The sequence below is a fragment of the Malus domestica genome, chromosome 11 (genome assembly GCF_042453785.1).
Source record: "Malus domestica chromosome 11, GDT2T_hap1".
NCBI lineage: Eukaryota > Viridiplantae > Streptophyta > Magnoliopsida > Rosales > Rosaceae > Malus > Malus domestica.
In genome coordinates this window covers 534,825-546,982 of record NC_091671.1, presented here as the reverse complement: position 1 = coordinate 546,982, position 12,158 = coordinate 534,825, and the positions used below count along the sequence as shown (strand labels likewise).

The following is a 12,158-nucleotide window of genomic DNA, read 5'->3' as shown; positions in this document are numbered from 1 at the left end:
TACCACCCAATACACATCATCAAGAACATGATGCATTTAATTGCCTACGAAGGGAACATGGAAAAACTGCCGGTGGAAATGTGCCCGTGGTATAAAGGTTTTCGTGGAAGGATTGAGGGTAGCCAATCGGGTGACCGCGACTACACCTCTTACGGGTGCATACAAGAAAGCAACGGAATGTTAAAGATTACAGAGTTGCCAATCCATAAGTGGACGGACAAGTATTTGAAATTTCTTAATTCAGTGGCCGAACACAATGCAGAGGCCAAAGATCCTTTCATTAAGGTAAAATTTTCCTGACAAAAGTTAACATCAAAATTTGGTTTGTAATTTTATGATTATTTTCAGTTTCTAATAAAACAGTAATACATGCTCCAGGGGTACAAAAAATACGGAGATGATACGAGTCCAATAGACATCCGTGTCAAGCTGTCTGGTAAACAACTTAGGGAAGCCGAGCAAGAGGGTTTGGAAAAAAAGTTCAAACTTGGAAAGAAAATAAAGACTTCGAACATGGTCTTGTTTGACGAAGACGGCCGGCTTAAGCTCTATAGTACTCCAAAACAGAGTATGACATAACATTATTATTACTATTATTATTTTGTATTTGCTGTAAAAACGTATATAACCTGATTTTAATTTTTTATCGTGACTGCAGTTCTTCAGGAATTTTATAAATATGGAATTGAAAAATACAAGAACAGATTGGTGAGTTCATTTTTGGAATTGAACGATATGAGACTAGATTGGTGAGAATTGATGTTTTGCTATCTGTTAACTGATTTTCTATCATGCATGCAGACAAATCTTCAAAAGAAGCACGCCGATAAGGCTTTGAAAGCGAGAATGGAGCTTGATTTTGTTATGAGATACCGTCAGGGAAACATCATTCTATCAAAGGACAACATGCAGAAGAAAGATGATATGGTGAAATTGTTGTGCTAGGATAGCACCAAACCCGTTGGAACCAACTCAAGCTAACCCACATGAAATTTATCAAATGAAAATGCAAGAACAAAATATAAAAAAACACCAGGATTTTAACGAGGTTCCTCAACAGTCAATGTAACTGGAGTACGTCCTCGGAGCAGTAGGAGCTTACCCAATAATCCACTATCAACCAAATGGGAGTTTACAAAGTGTTGGCAATCTCACAACCCAAATAACCCAATACACCCAATAACTCTCACTCATAAAAAAAAAAAACAAATAGAGAGGGAAATATAGTGAATAATTTCATCTCTATACAAAGCTCAAAGCTAATACACAAATACAACTTTGATTGAGTGAGTACCAACAAAGAAAGAAATCACCTTTCTTTCTTCTCTTTCTGCTCTCAGTTTTCTGCTCTCTGCAGCTCTCTTTGCTCTCTCAAAGATGGACTACAAAACAGAAAATGGTGCACACTCCTTCCTCTCTCTTTCTTTCCGTATGCTAACATTCATCCATCATCAACACCCAATAAAAAATTCAAAAACATCATCATGACCATCAACTTTTCTTTTCAATAAACATAATCATGATGCCTCCTCATCATGATGTCTTTCACCTTTTTTTATTTTGGTTTGTTTATTAGCCGAAAGTTGTTTTGTTTTGTTGTCCACTTGGCCACTTGGCCACAATTCAACAATCTCCACCTTGGACAAGTTCCGAAAAACGCCATGATAAGCCAATCAACACAATTAACACACAACATCACTCCAAAACACTAGCAAGAGAACAACTCATGCCGAGCCAAATGCTCCAAAACTCCTACTGCTCAACGCCTTCTTTATATAGGCAAAATGTGAGCCAAGTTCAAACAGTGAACAAACTTGGCTACACCAACAACCTTAGTCAACATATCAGCGGGGTTGTCTTTAGTTGGAATCTTCTGGAGAATGATTTCCCCTTCACCAACAATTTCACGAACAAAGTGATAACGCACATCTATGTGCTTGATCCTCGCATGATGAACCTGATACTTAGCCAAATAAATGGCACTCTGACTATCACAATGTACCTCCACCTGCTTCTGATCAACCCCCAAATCTCTAATCAGCCCATGTATCCAAATGGCCTCCTTTATAGCTTCAGCAACTGCCATATATTCAGCCTCTGTAGTAGACAAGGCAACAGACGACTGCAAAATGGGCCTCCAACAAACTGGTCCTTTAGCCATAGTAAACACATAGCCTGTAGTAGACTTCCTTCCATCCAGATCACCTGCATAATCTGAATCAACATAACCAACTGCAAAATGACCAATACCAGAGTCATCCCTCTCAAAGCATAAACCAACATCTCAAGTACCATGGAGATACCTCAATATCCACTTAGCTGCTTGCCAATGCTCTTTACCTGGATTATGCATATATCGACTCACCATGCCAACTGCATGAGCAATATCCGGTCTAGAGCATACCATTGCATACATCAAACTACCAACCAAATTTGCATATGGTATATTTTTCATTTGCAGCTTCTCTTTATCAGTTTTAGGACATTGTAGAGAACTCAATTTAAAATGAGGAGCCAAAGGGGTACTAACCGGTTTGGTTGAATCATGAACTCCAAACTTCCGAATCAACTTCTCAAGGTATTGTTTTTTATTCAAACTGACGAAACCCTTTGCTCTATCTCTAGTGATCTCCATGCCAAGGATCTTCTTCGCTTCACCAAGATCCTTCATCTCAAACTCATTCTTCATTTGCTTCTTCAATTTCTCAATCTCTTCGACATTCTTTGAGGCAATCAACATATCATCAACATATATCAATAAATAAATGAAAAACCCATCTTGCAACTTCTTGAAGTACACACAATGATCATATTGACTTCTAGAATAATTTTGGCCTCTCATAAATTTATCAAACCTCAAATACCATTGCCTTGGAGATTGCTTCAAGCCATAAAGCGATTTCTTCAATTTGCAAAACAAATTTTCCTCCCCTTTCACTATATACCCATCTGGTTGACACATATAGATCTCTTCATTCAAATCACCATGTAGGAAAGCCGTCTTCACATCAAGTTGCACAAGCTCAAGATCATAATGTGCAACAAGAGCTAACATAATGCGAATTGAGGAGTGTTTCACAACCGGAGAAAAGATTTCATTGTAGTCAATGCCCTCCTTTTGTGCATACCCTTTAGCAACTAATCTTGCTTTAAATCTCACATTGCTTTTCTCATCAGCATCTTCCTTCTTGGCATACACCCATTTGCAACCGATAGCTTTCTTGCCCTTAGGCAATTTAGCTAACTCCCAAGTCTTGTTCTTCAAGAGAGAATTCATCTCATCACCCATGGCATTGCACCACATTTTCTTCTCCTCACTCTCAATAGCTTCCTCAAAATTGGATGGAATCTCATCAGTGATAATAGGAAGAGCAAAAGAAACATAGTCACTATACCGAGCTGGCTTGGTAATTTGTCTCTTTCCTCTGTTCTTGGCAATAGACTCTTGAGGTGAAACTTCCTCTTCAACTTGAATAGAATCTTCAAGTTCAACTTCTTCAACATCCTCATGGTCTCCAACTTCTTCACTTGTAGTGTCTTCGACATCAGCGAAAATAGGATTTGAAGTACCAGAGGCAACTTTCTCAAGCTCCACCTGTTGGACATCTCTCACATTCTTCTCAGAGACTTTGTACATACTTTCTTCATCAAATGTCACATCTCTGCTGATTACAAGTTTTTTCATCTCTGGGCACCACAACCTGTAACCTTTGACACCACTACTAAAACCAAGAAAATTAGCCTTTTTGGCTCTAGGATCAAGTTTATTTTCAGTCACATGAAAATAAGCAGGAAAACCAAAAATACTGATATAGTCATAATCAGAAGAAGGTTTTCCAATCCATACTTCCATTGGTGTCTTACCCTGAACAGCAGCTTATGGTAACCGGTTGATGATGTGACATGCATAATTAACTGCTTCTGCCCAAAATGACTTGCTTAAACCCGACTGAGACAACATACATCTAACCTTCTCAAGCAAGGTTCGATTCAATCTTTCTGCAACTCCATTTTGTTGTGGAGTTCCCCGAACACTAAAATGTCTCACAATTCCTTCCTCTTTGCAAACTTTAAAGAAAGGGTCGGATGTGTATTCACCACCATTATCCGATCTCAAAATCTTAATCTTTCTCCCAGTCTGGTTCTCAACCATTTTCTTCCAACTCAAGAAAATGCTCAATGCCTCACTTTTGTGCTTCATAGTGTAAACCCAAGACCTTCTTGAATAATCATCAACAAAGGTCATGAACCAATGTCTACCACTCAAAGAGGGAGTCTTTATAGGACCCCAAACATCCGAATGCACATAATCAAGAATGTCATTCATCTGATGTACAGCAGTACCAAACTTCACTCTAGTTTGCTTCCCCAAGACACAATGCTCGCAGAAATCAAGCTTACAAGTCGTGGCACCTTTTAGAAGACCTTTTTTCACAAGCCCTTATAGAGCTTTCTCACCGGCATGGCCTAATCTCATATGCCACAATCTAGTAGTATCTGAATCAGATGTGCCCATATTTTCAGAGACTACAGATGCTTCACCTGTCACAATGCTTCCCTGCAATAAATACAAATGGCCACATCTAGGAGCTTTCATCACAACAAGTGCACCATAAGTAACTTTCAATGTCTGTCCATCTGAATGAAACCTGAAGCCCTTGGATTCCAAAGTACCCAAAGAAATAAGATTTTTCTTCAAATTCGGTACATACCGAACACCTGTCAACTCTTTAACCATGCCATCATGCAACTTCAAACGAACTGTACCAATCTCTTTTGTTGTGCAAGGATTGTCATCTCTCATGAACACAACGCCACCATCAAATTCTTTCAAGCTTGAAAACCAATCATTGTGAGGAGTCATATGATGAGTACAACCCGTATCCAACACCCACTTAGTAGCACAATCAAATGATGAGGAAGTGGTTAAAGCAAAATCAGAAAAATCTGTTTCAACCTCAGCAACATTAGCTTCAGAACTTTCTTTGCCTTTGGTCTTCAATTTAGGACAATCTTTCTTCCAATGGCCTTTATTACGACAAAAGGCACATTCATCCATTTCCAAAGGTTTTCTACCTTTAGAGTTTCCTCTAGGTCGAGACTGTGATTTTTTCCTACTAGAAGATGATCTCCTCTCCGATGATCTACCTCTAACAAATAAAGCTTCAGAGGTACTATCATGATTTTTATCTCTATGCCTCATTTCATAATTCATCAAGGCATTTGACACATCTTCAAATTTCACAGTTTCTTTACCATGCATAATAATGGTAACAAAATGCTCATAAGAGTCCGGCAAGGAATTCAACAATATTAAGGCCTTATCTTCATCCTTAATATCCTAATCTAAATTTAACAAGTCGGCAATCAACTTATTAAAAGCATCAAGGTGTCTAATCATTTTTGTACCTTCTTTGTATTGAAAGCGGTAGAGCTTTTTCTTCAAGTGTAGCCGGTTCTCTGCACTCTTCGTCATATACTTGTCTTCCAATTTTTGCCACAACACACTTGCTACCATCTCCCGCATCACAAAATACTTCTGAGTTTTTGCAAGGCACAACCGAATTGAAGAGCAAGCCACAAATTTAATTTTTCTCATTCCGGCTTCGACATAGTTTCCGGCTTCTCTCCCAAAGCGGCAAGTAGATCTTGTTGAGCCAACACATCTTTGACCTCACATTGCCACATCCCGAAGTTGTTTGTGCCATCAAACTTTTCCACTTCGAACTTTGCATTTTGCACCGTCATTCTTGCAAACCCGGAGCTGCTTCCAAAAGGATTTTCATCTTGCCCGTCTGACATCTTTGGCAACTAGACAGTACCCAAGAGCAACCAGTGCTCTGATACCAATTGTTGTGCTAGGATAGCACCAAACCCGTTGGAACCAACTCAAGCTAACCCACATGAAATTTATCAAATGAAAATGCAAGAACAAAATATAAAAGAACACCAAGATCTTAACGAGGTTCCTCAACAGTCAGTGTAACTGGAGTACGTCCTCGGAGCAGTAGGAGCTCACCCAATAATCCACTATCAACCAAATGGGAGTTTACAAAGTGTTGGCAATCTCACAACCCAAATAACCCAATACACCCAATAACTCTCACTCACCAAAGAAACAAATAGAGAGGGAAATATAGTGAATAATTTCCTCTCTATACAAAGCTCAAAGCTAATACACAAATACAACTTTGATTGAGTGAGTACCAACAAAGAAAGAAATCACCTTTCTTTCTTCTCTTTCTGCTCTCAGTTTTCTGCTCTCTGCAGCTCTCTTTGCTCTCTCAAAGATGGACTACAAAACAGAAAATGGTGCACACTCCTTCCTCTCTCTTTCTCACTTCCGTATGCTAACATTCATCCATCATCAACACCCAATAAAAAAATTCAAAAACATCATCATGACCATCAACTTTTCTTTTCAATAAACATAATCATGATGCCTCCTCATCATGATGTCTTTCACCTTTTTTTATTTTGGTTTGTTTATTAGCCGAAAGTTGTTTTGTTTTGTTGTCCACTTGGCCACTTGGCCACAATTCAACAGAAATATATAAAACATCAAGGTTTCGAAGCCAATCCAGAGTATCTAGCATCTCTGAAACTTGTATCCTTAACTGAAGAGAGTGAGAATGCCCTTGAAAAAGAATTGGAAAAGGCGGAAGAGGAGTTTCAAAAGGTGAAAAATAAGGCTGCAGCCACATCATGGTTGGAAGATCTACAAGTTCTTGAAAATGAACTACTTAAGGATAAACTTTTCCAGCTTACTGCCTGATGACATTAAAGACATGCGAAGCTTTGACCCATCAAATTTGACGCATAGCAGCCACATTATGGTTGGAAGATCTGCAGGGTGCCACCAGAACCGGACCTTACTCTTCATCTCAGATATGGCTCTTCTGTGGTTTAGGGTTTAGAGTTTAAGCTTTCTGTGGTTTTCGAATTCCATGACATTATTTTTTTTTATTATTCAGTCTATGAAATTGTTTGGAACATTGCTCTCTCTGGAAGATCTATAAGAAATTCTTAATTTATAGTTCATAGCTTTTGCTTATATAATCAATTATCTTTCAAAATCCAATTATATAAAACACAGTTTTTATATAAAACATAAATGAAAGCAGACTTATCTAATTTATAACCTTTGCATCACTCACAACATCAAATAAAAAACAAAACAAATCACAAGTTTGGAAAACAATAAAAGCATTACAATGGAACGGTCCACCAAAACGTCAACATCGCAAGTTTTCCTTACCTTGCAGTTGCAGCTGCATCAAACATTGCCGGCAAATTTCCCGTTACTAGACACTGATGCTTCCAGTAGTAGGGTCAGGTCTCACCAATTTCCCATAACTTTTTAGGGACATTAAGGTCCCATTATAGCTCAAGATGCTTGTATCCAATAAGCGCTTGGGTGGAAATAAGTTTACATGACTAATGGAGCCACATCTAAAATCCACAAATATTGTAATCCTATTACTTTCTGGCATCTCTTGTGAAGTGAAGAATATGCCATACTCCCACTCACAACATGTCACGTTAATAAGCTTGCCTCTGACAGTTGCGTTTTCTATCTTGTAATCTAGCCTCCACTCTTTTTTATCATAGTTCTTCAACACCCATACCTCAATATAGTCATCTGATACAGTGTCCACGACGGCCAAAGATCCTTTAAGATTAAGCAAGTGAAGACACAAAAGGACCAGATAGTGCGGAGTATACTTACTTTGCATGTGCTCGGGGAAGAGGAATAGTCGAGTAAAACTCCTCTTTCTTGTAGTCAAAAGAACATATACCGAGTGCGTTTCTATTATTACAACTTGAGTGATCAGGTAAATAAAGCAACCAATGCTGGTCTCCATGTGCAAATGCATGGTTGTTGCTTAAATTACGAGGAGGGACTGAGGGTATCTCTCGCCACGAGCCGGTACCTAGTACATAAATTTGGGCCCTAAGTTGACATATCGTCGAATCTTCATCTCCAGAAACACGGAGAATCTTGTAAGTGCTGGTTATATCATCAAATCCCATACCATACCATTCCTTGCACGATCTATAAAAACTATATGGAAATTGGATGTCAGTGGTTGGGAGTGGAAGAACTTCTCCCTTTAAAGGATTGACTAAGAAGCATGGACTTCTTTCTTTCTTCTTGTACGGTTGACGACGACTATAGCCATTATCTTGAAAGAAAAACAAGTTGTAGAAAACAAAACTCAAAGAATATGAAACACCGATCTTTGTGGACACAATATCAGAAACGATTGCACAATCTTCGCTTCTCTTCAAGGCAGCGTTGACGCCATCATATTTTAGTGGTGTAAAGGCAAATCTACGATAAGAGTAAGAGAAAAGGTAATCAAGAAGCATAAACTGATCGGAAGCAAAAGTAGATTTCGCCCAAAGTAAATGTCGCATGTGCTGTGTAACAAAGAAAGGGCGGTCGACTATGTTCTTTGATGTATTAGAGACACATCTAAGGGTAAAAAGACAGCTTATGGGTAGCCTCAAATAGATGTTGTCAAAGATTTCGATGGGGAGCTCCATCAGCCTTGCATTGTTCATGCAGCAGTACCCCAATCTCCTCTGATTGCTCCTCACCATATCCATTTCCATTTCCATTTCCACCTGAAGGGAAACAAAAAAGAGTATGAAATTTTGAACTGCAAGCATAAAAATTGAAAAACCAAGACCAAAAAATAAAAACCAATTGAATAAAGAATTACTTGCAAAGATAACGACTGCATGAGAGAGAGATATATACGGAATAATAATCCTGTGTTAAAAAAATTCGGATTTGAACCTTCGTGGTAAAATCTATTCGGATGTATGCCCCAAAACTTAACTTCAATCCTTTCCCGTTAGCCTGCACGTGAGGGATCCCAAAAGTAGATTGTATGCAAAAGCTGGGATCCCAAAATTACGAATTCCAGGAAAGGGGATCGAGAACAAAAACCCTAAGAACATATAAATAAGAACCCTCATGGATTTTTTTTTCTATTTTTTTTTACAATTGACAAGTAACCAAACAAATTTGAGAACCCAAAAGTAAGAATCACCCAACCAAACTTCAGATCCATAATATATTTTCTCAGCATCCAAACAGAGGATAATGCAACACAGGAAGAAATAAGGACGCAAATGAAGAAAAGAAAGGGGATCAAGAAACAGACCACGGTGGGTTTGAACTCCTTGAGCTTCTGCAGCTTCTTCAACTCCATCTGAAGCTTGTCTTGCTCTCGGCCCTTCATTGCTAGATCTTCCTCCTTGGTCTTCAAGATCTCATTCTTCTCCTTCAAGAGCTCAAAGGGTTTCTCCTTCTCGAGCTTCATCGCTTGCAGCTTCTCTTGCATTTCTTCGAGTTCTTTCTCGAATGACGACGGTTGGGTCTTCTTCTGCTTGGCCTGTTTCTTAGAAGCCGCAGCTTTGGCTGACTTCTTGGGGGAGGTGCGAGTCTGAGAGAGGCTCGCGTGGTTCTCCTTCTCTGGGTTGGAGTCCCATGGTGTTTGGATCGGGCTCGGAGCGGCATCCAAGACCTTTCCTGCGAGGATATTGGCTGCATTTCCAGATGGGTTTTTGTCCTTGAGTGCCCTTCGGCTGGCCCTTGGCTTCCTGTTGGGCATTTCGGCGATTGCGGTGTTAGCGCAGGAAACAACAGAAGCAAGCAGACGGAGACAGAAACAAATTAGGCAGGTAAAAGAGAAAAAGCAGAGTAAAAAGAAGTGGGAGAGAGGTCCGAGGTGGGCAATTGAAGGATCCAACTATTGCGTATCCCTCACGTCACGGAAAATGACGGAAGTCAAGGAATATTGTCATTAACTAACACGATTCTCTTTTACAGTTTTACTGATAAGTTTGACTTTTAATGTGGTTCTTGATTTCAATTTTTTTTTTTCGGTTTGGGCCGCTGAAAGTTATTGTACTTGTTGCTAATGTTCAGTGAGAATGGATCATCTCGGTATTCTCTTTATGAAGATCTCAGGTATCCATTAATCGTGTATGTTCATCATATATCGTGCGGTCATATCTCATTTTAAATATTTTTATTTAAAATTAAATACAAACAGTACTTGACAAAAATTGACCGTACAATGCACGATGAATGGACGCGATTCATAGAGGATTCTCATCAAAAGGATCCGAAGAGGATCCTGTTGAATATTCAGTACATTTGATTCATGAACACAATATTAATTGTTACAATTAATTACGTAGATACGTTGAAATGGAAAAATTGCAAGACATTCTAATTTCTCTTTAATTTAGAAGGGTGTAATTAAATTAAGATTTGAAAAAATTTCAAATTGTAGCCACTAAAAGTATAATCTGGAATAGTACATTGTGCCTAGTTCCTTGGTACTTATCACCGGGATTGCCCAAACCTACAAATAGCCATGGCCTCGGAGCAGCAGTGCAAAAGCAACAGCCGACTTAACCGATTAAGCATGTTCCCCCTCAGACTCAGTGCCTCCCACTACACCTCAGCACCATAATTCATCTAAAAAAATGAACTGGAAACTCGAAAGTCTCCAACCCACCTGCCACTCGCAACTTTTCACAAACAGTTACACTGCATTCGAAATGTAAACAGCGAGTGAACTACTTAACGGAGTGTAAAATTACTAAAATTTTTGGAGACACAACGGAAACAAAGCCAAAGACAAGAGGCGTATTGCAGAATGCAAAGCATATACTTGTCAAGTTTGAGATTAATACCTTGCCTCGCATAACCGGTGAGAGCGTCAGAGAGAAGGTGCGGGCTTTGGCTCTGGACGTTTTGGTGCTCTGACGTGCAACCACGGCGGCGTACCGGCGGTGGTGAATTTCGTGAGACAGTCGTCGAGACTGCTAAAGTCACGGTTGCTGAAGGCCCAAGCGCACTCGTTCTCTTCGGAGTTTCTGTTTATACTCCGACTGTTACTCTTCCCGCCCACAGTTTTTTATTTTTTTATTTTTTGGTGAGAAAAGGTCACATGCCCCACCCACTAAATTAAAAGAAAATTACTTTTCCACTATGCCCTGTATTTGTTTGTAAAATTATTTTCGAACCATTTTTATCTTCTTGCACGTTACTTTTTATTTTTAACAACTAAATAGAATAAATTATAAAAAATAAAAGTCAAGATTAAGAGATGTGTGAAAGATTACGTAGATTGTGTGCTTATCATTTATTTTTCTTTTGTTGGATGCATATGTCCTTTATTGAATTGACCATAAAAGACGCCAAATATTTAAAATGACAAAATAAAAATTTACCTCTCCTTTGGTACGTGGAGTGGTGTTGATTCGTTTAGTCAAATAACTTTTTATTTGAGCAATGTTGCATACATTAATATGTGCATTAAATAGTATATAATATATTATATGATTATACTAGCTTCATTATACTCACTAAGCCGCTCGCTTGAGGCATTTTTTTTTATTCACTTGGGCTACGCACCCTTAGAGGTGTTATAGTAGTTGTTTTCTATTATTGTATTTTTCAAGGGATTTATTTTGTGTATTGTATGCAAATGCAGAGGATTTTTCTTTATGATGCAGGATAATCTCACCAAATTCATTGGACTTAATGTTAAAATTGAATCGTGATCACGATCACAATCCATACCTTCAAAGGAATTAGATTAGGCGTTATACTGTTATAATTGATTGGTTTGTATTTCCCCTTCCATAGCTGTACAATTGACTTGTAGGAATGAAAATTAAGTTCTTAGCCATTTTTACACTTAAATCGTTAAGTTTGGTCAATTCTGCCATATGTAATAGTGATACCCCATTGCTCGATTGTAACCAAGTTAATGATGAGGATGAGGATGAGGAAAATCACGACGATGAGGATGAGGAGATGCATAAAAACTATACTGAATTTTTTAACAAAATGTATATTAAGTATTGCATTGTTGCTCTGAAAAGGACGATTCCATCAATAGCTGATGGATTGAAACCTGGTCAAAGGAAGATTTTGTTCTGCGCTTTGAAGAATAAGTTAATTGGAATAACAAAATTGGAAACGTTTTCTAAGTCTGTCGATCACCATAGTTCAAGTAATGTCGCCAGCATAATTATGGGAATGACTCGAAATTATGTGGGAAGCAACAATGTCAATCTCTTTATTCCCCATGGCAATTATGGAACACGGGGCCAGGTAAAAATGT

The 12,158-nt window shown here is 38.6% G+C and overlaps 1 protein-coding gene and 1 pseudogene across 1 annotated transcript in view; both read right to left on the bottom strand.

Moving 5' to 3' along the window:
* The window catches only part of LOC103422549 (F-box/kelch-repeat protein At3g06240-like), a 49,402-nt gene that overhangs the window by 32,580 nt on the left and 4,664 nt on the right, over positions 1-12,158 (bottom strand). The gene's annotated exons all lie outside the window — the stretch shown is intronic.
* On the bottom strand, positions 7,154-9,730 carry LOC139189286 (F-box/kelch-repeat protein At3g06240-like; annotated as a pseudogene).